The 6099-nt window shown below is 32.6% G+C and overlaps 2 pseudogenes; one reads left to right on the top strand and one right to left on the bottom strand.

Annotated features, from left to right (window-relative positions):
* Positions 1 to 1069: 1069 nt before the first annotated feature.
* On the top strand, positions 1070 to 2319 carry LOC129912511 (A-kinase anchor protein 17A-like; annotated as a pseudogene).
* Positions 2320 to 2840: 521 nt separating this feature from the next.
* On the bottom strand, positions 2841 to 3816 carry LOC129912510 (LIM domain-containing protein jub-like; annotated as a pseudogene).
* Positions 3817 to 6099: the final 2283 nt, after the last annotated feature.

Here is a 6099-nt window from a genome sequence, read left to right as displayed (position 1 = left end):
TGCTGGATTTACATATACTTCTGCATGCAGAAAAGTAAAGGGGGATAGATATAATACCAGACATCCGTACGTATGAAGGAGGGGCATTGGTGAAGAAGAACATGTTCGTATTCGACATAATTTTCAAATAATCTGCATTTATGAAGATCTCTGCATTTTCATCTACTCTCTCTATCCAACATCTGTGAATCTTAAATACTTTGTCTCCTTTCAATGCAGATATTGAAATGCGGACGCAAGTAAATACACCATAAGAGATCTTTATCTTCCCGATTCCAGTCCTACTATAAGGTGCAGGATAACTATCATAGAGGAAGGAATACCTAGAGAACCGACTCGTACCCCCCTTGCCTAAAACACCCGCAAATTTCATTTGAGGTGAATAGAAGAGAACTCTCTTATTTTTCTCTTTTTTTCTTATCCGTGAATACGTGTGAGTGGTGGATTCAGAAAAAAGATGGCGGTTGTAGCTCAAAAAAAAAAAATCTTAAGTGACAGCTGACAGCTGTCAATTTCTGATAATTATTTTGTTTTGGTTGCGAAATAAAAGTTTTTTTCAAGTTTATAAAAAATGTGCAAAAGTTAGATGAGAACAATGATAATTAATTAATAATCGGTCCAATTCTGGAAATGTGTTACCCCATCCAGCTAATGCCACAACCCAAAATATTGGTCGCTTGTCCCAATAAGAAAATAATCATAGCAAGGTGAGTACCAAAATATTGTCATGGTTTTCTCTCAATAATTTCCTTTTTTTAATTTTGCAGCCCTCAAAATTCTTACAAATTCCAAAACTTACAAACCATAACAACATACAACAACAACAGCAGCGGTCGATCGAATTCAACAACGCAAAAAAAAAATAATATTCAGGAATAACCACCATATAGCAGGACTGGGATGATAATAGTCTTGTATGTGGACACATTACTTGTTCCAGCGACAATTTTTTGGTGGTCAGTTGCATTCTAAAACCAAAGCAAGAATAATCTTTCGTTTAATTTCAGTGCTGCGGTTGTTGTTAGAGTTAATAAACTAAATAAATTATATATTTTCTTTTTAGGTGACAAAAAGCACCCTCGAAGTAATAAGACTTGAAGCTGAATTAGAATTAGAAGAAGTAGTCGGTTGCCAAATGCCTTGGGGCGTCTTGATGGGGTGTCCTTTAAAGTATCCTATTTTAGTGAAGCATTTAAAGTTCGTACAAAAGAATCAAAAGATGATTTTCCCAATCGACACGATTGGGATATATTCTTTCGTGATGCTCATTACATGGATGAAATGAAAGCTGGCGAAAGACCCGAGACAATTCATTTTGCAAATCTACCAATTCGTTGGTTTTGTCCACTTCACAGTGAAAATGATGAAAATGTCAAGCCCAGCGAAAGTATATTCAAAAGAATAATTGAATAGTTTGGTGTTGTTCGGGCAGTAGATATTCGAATATGTAATGTTTTTCGACAAAAGATGAGCTCGACTGTCAATGGAATTCAGGTGCATAATTTTGAACAGGATCTTCTTTTCGAAGGGTAAGTTGTAAACAAAAAATAATTGTTGGCAAAAATCTAATAAAATTTGCATTTATATTTTGCAGATATGTTCAATTTGAAGAGTACATTGGATTTGTACGTGCAATTGACGAATTTAGAGGAATGAAGCTTCTGCGCAAGTTTGTTTACCTGCAAGTAAACACACTAACCACCACATATTTTAGCTCTAAGCGCTAGTTTTTGTTTCATACACATTGACGTAATGGGACTGAATTTAAAAATGAATACAAAAAATAAGGAAACTTAAAACGAAAAGTAGCGTAATTTTTTTCAATTTAACAGCCTTCCAGCCCAGTAAAGATGGGAAATCTGGTATTGAGGGAGTTAGAAAGATTACACCCTGTATAGCAGATTCTATGACCCCCAAAATCCCCGTATGGTTTTTGTTTTGAAACAAATACAAATTAAATGAAACTTTCATTAAATTTTAGCATAATTATGTATATATTTAGTTCATCCATTAGGATAATTGGAACGTCCTGGTTTTAGCTGCTTACAATGCTTATTTTTTTTTTTTCAGTTACATATTATATAATCACCCATATAGGAATAGATAAATGTGTTATGTTACATTGTACAAGCGCTAAGCTTAATGAATAATTATGAAATATATGAATTAATTGCTTGGTAAAAAGTACAAATTTCTACTTTTATCTAAATTTTTGTTTAAATATAAATAATTTATGTATAAATGTGTATTTAAAATGTAGTTACGTTGCACTTGATAAATATCTTTAATCTAATGTTTCATTTTAAATGCAATGATATATGTGCGTATTGTTTTTTTTTTTCAAATTATCGAATTGAGTCTACATAAAAGTAAATGCATGTTTCTTTTGTGTATAATGCAGCAGGTCTTTAACCCTTAACTATAGTGGTGAAAATTTGTGGTGTTTTGAAATGATAAAATAAAATACAAAATTGAATTTTTTTATAAATTTTGTTTTTAAGCATCAAAAGATAACAATTTAAAAAAAAATAAAAAAATAAAAAAAAAAAAGAGAAAATTCATTTTCAACGGTTTTTATTAACTTTTTAAAAGTTGATGTGGGTCCCCTGGACCCACCACTATAGTTAAGGGTTAAACCACACCAGTTAAAGCTTAAACAAAAAAATTACACATAAATCCCTAATAATTATCTGTCTTTCATAATTACAATAAAGTAAAAACTTAAAATTAATTTAAATAAATAAAAACATATCGAACTTCTTTAAGCCGTTTAGTTTTTGTCGCATTGGCTCTTTCGCATTTCAAATACATAAGTACACGAAAGTATTTTTTGTTTGTCTTTTTGTTTATATCTAACCCATATACTGATACGAAGCACACACTGGTTCTGTGTGCCTGGCATGTGGCGATGCTTGCAAGGCCAATCTTTGAAGGTGACATGCTCGACAAAGTAATCTTCCGTCCAGCGGATAGCACCGCTTATCTGGTTCATCAGTCAACTGCATTCCACATTCCTCACATATGTAGCAATCTACATGGAAGTCTTTGTCCATGGAAACAACGCGAACAGTTTCATCAGTTCCCTCAACAGGTGTAATACCTAAATAATAACAAAACAAATTATCAAATGAGTTTTTCTTTTAAAGAAAAGAAAAATACCCTTTCCACAGCTAGCACGCTTGGGGGAAAACATTCTATGATAATCGTTGACACAATAGATCTTGTGGTCTACATCAACAGTAAATGGAACACCATCCAAGCACTCATTGCAAATACAACAACGGAAACAACCGGGATGACAGGATTTTCCGAAAAAGAAAATTAAACTACAACAAATATTTATAATTTAATTCAAACTTACCATTTCCATGATAAGATGTCAGCATATTGCACATTTTTCTGCAGTTTGTTGAAATCCCGAGTACTGAAAATCAAGTAAGTTCTTTCAATTAAATGTTATATGTCTTTAATAATTGCTTGCATTTAAATTACCATATAATCTTCTTCGCAATAGACTCTTCCGTGAACATTGTAAAATGCTTTTTCCCGCAATGCACGACCAAAAGAGCAACAAATAAAATAATTTGTATGTTATAGATTGCCCATTGCCTGACAGGCTTGTCCAGCACCTTTGACTTTATCACCACATGTGTGGCAAATTCCTGAAAATTGATATAAACCAAATTAATATTGGATTCCAAGAGCGAATACATTCTTATTATTTTTTTTTTCAAAAATACTCGTTTATTTTTGCGAATTTCGACCGACTGCTTTTGGCGGTGGCTAGCAAAAAAACAATGCCATTATTTTTTAGTTTTTGCCCTAAGTTTGTTTGTGTTTCAGATGTTCTTGTCCACCAAACTCAAGAAAATTCTATCAATTTAACGAATTTTCTTGAGTTTTCTAGACAAGAACCGATGCTATTTCCAAAATACTTGTCCTATTGAGATGAATTAAGCGAACGTTAGTCTGAATTGAGGTCCTTCAAAAGTAGTTGAAATCCAAAATACGTTTAGATAAGGATAAAATTAATTTGGTATCCAAAAGTATTTCTGTCATGTGTCTGCATATTGAAACATGACGGAAATACTTTTGGATACCAAATTAATTTTATCCTTATCTAAACGTATTTTGGATTTCAACTACTTTTGAAGGACCTCAATTCAGACTAACGTTCGCTTAATTCATCTCAATAGGACAAGTATTTTGGAAATAGCATCGGTTCTTGTCCACCAAACTCAAGAAAATTCGTTAAATTGATAGAATTTTCTTGAGTTTGGTGGACAAGAACCGATGCTATTTCCAAAATACTTGTCCTATTGAGATGAATTAGGCGAACGTTAGTCTGAATTGACGTCCTTCAAAAGTAGTTGAAATCCAAAATACGTTTAGATAAGGATAAAATTAATTTGGTATCCAAAAGTATTTCCGTCATGTGTCTGCATATTGAAACATGACTGAAATACTTTAGGATACCAAATTAATTGTATCCTTATCTAAAATTATTTTGGATTTCAGTAGTAGTATTAGGCAGGGGCAGCAATCAAGACACAAAAAGCTAGATTTCATCGTCAGCGTCGACACAAATGGCAACATTAGAAGTCATGTCGTCAACCGCCGTCGCCATGACAGGAAAGAAACTAACAAACATTGAAAATTGATAATATTGGATTGGATTGGATTGGAGGGTTACTGAAATATTATGGAATTGAAGTTATTGTCAGTTTAGGTGAAGGAGTTGGTCGCCAAGAACTTATAATCTTGTAGATTGAAAGCTCTGGCTCCCGTCGACCAAATCATTCGCCTGAATTGGCAATAAAATCAATATGCTTTATAGTTATATATAAGTTGCACTTACCTGACAAAAATGTTGATCACTTTTTTGCTGAAAGGTTAAAATATTAATTAGAATTCTTTATTTAAAAATTGTAAATTTTATTTCCTTAAAACTTCCGTTCTGATAAGAACAGCGCCAAAAAATTATAAATTGTATTTTTTTTTATTTTTTTTATCTGTCAAAATACGCACCTTTGAGCTACTTTTGTGTGGTGGAAAATTAGGCGCTGTTTATACTTTTCATGGTTTAGTTAGGGTGCGCTTATACTTTTTTTTTGAAATTTTGATAGTTTTTAGCAATAAAGTTCATAAATATTGTTTGATTTTTATGCTAAAAGCAATAAAAAGTAATATTTAATATATTTTTTATTGATTAAATGTCAAAAAACGATTTTTTTCTGCAAATTTAATTTTATTTTGCAATTTTTGAATTAACCGAATTTTTTTGTTCACCTCAGTTGCGCACTGGGCGGATTGAGCAAAACTCCACAGTTGAATGTGTTAGTGCCATTTAAAATGCACGGGGAAACTACCACATATAGCCACTGTGGAGTTTTTTCTCTCATTGCAGCTTGTAGGGTCGAAGAGAACAACCCCCCGGAGTCGGTTCTCTAGGTATTCCTTCCTCTATGATAACTATGACGAACTTTAGATTTTATAAGAGACAAATTCTTCGTGTGGTTTTTGGTCCTTTCTGTACGGTTTGTAGAAGTCAACGCAAGTCATCTAAAAACCTAGTACACAGATCGAGCTACATTTTAAGCCCCATTCAAATTATCGATAAGATTCTCAGATAAATTTTAGCTTGGCTACATTTTTTCGATAAAATGGGAGTTAAAATCTAGCTCAATCTGCGCACCAGGCTTAAATAAATTTTCGCTCCCATACAAATTATCGAAAAAAATTAGCCGAGGTAGACGTAAAATATATTTGAGCATCGTATCGATAATTTGTATGGGAGCTAAAATTTAACTTGGATTTGAGTACCAAACTTAAGAAAGCAATGTAATCTATCAGTTCGTTAAAATTGTAGCCAACTTTTCATGCCACACTTGTGTCAAAAATTAATAAAGGCAAAAATGTTTACACAATTGACAAATGGCTCATGGGTTCATCGATTTTTGCGTTCACAAATATTATTATCGATTACTAAGACACATCTCTATATTTTTCAATTGTACTAGAATTCGACTCATCTCTAACTGCTAGAATTCCAATAATTCCAAGACTTCCAAATGTTTACGTACAGTACGAAACAAAAAT

Source organism: Episyrphus balteatus, chromosome 2 (assembly GCF_945859705.1).
Source record: "Episyrphus balteatus chromosome 2, idEpiBalt1.1, whole genome shotgun sequence".
NCBI classification, from domain to species: Eukaryota; Metazoa; Arthropoda; class Insecta; order Diptera; family Syrphidae; genus Episyrphus; species Episyrphus balteatus.
This window is presented reverse-complemented; position numbering and strand designations above follow the sequence as displayed.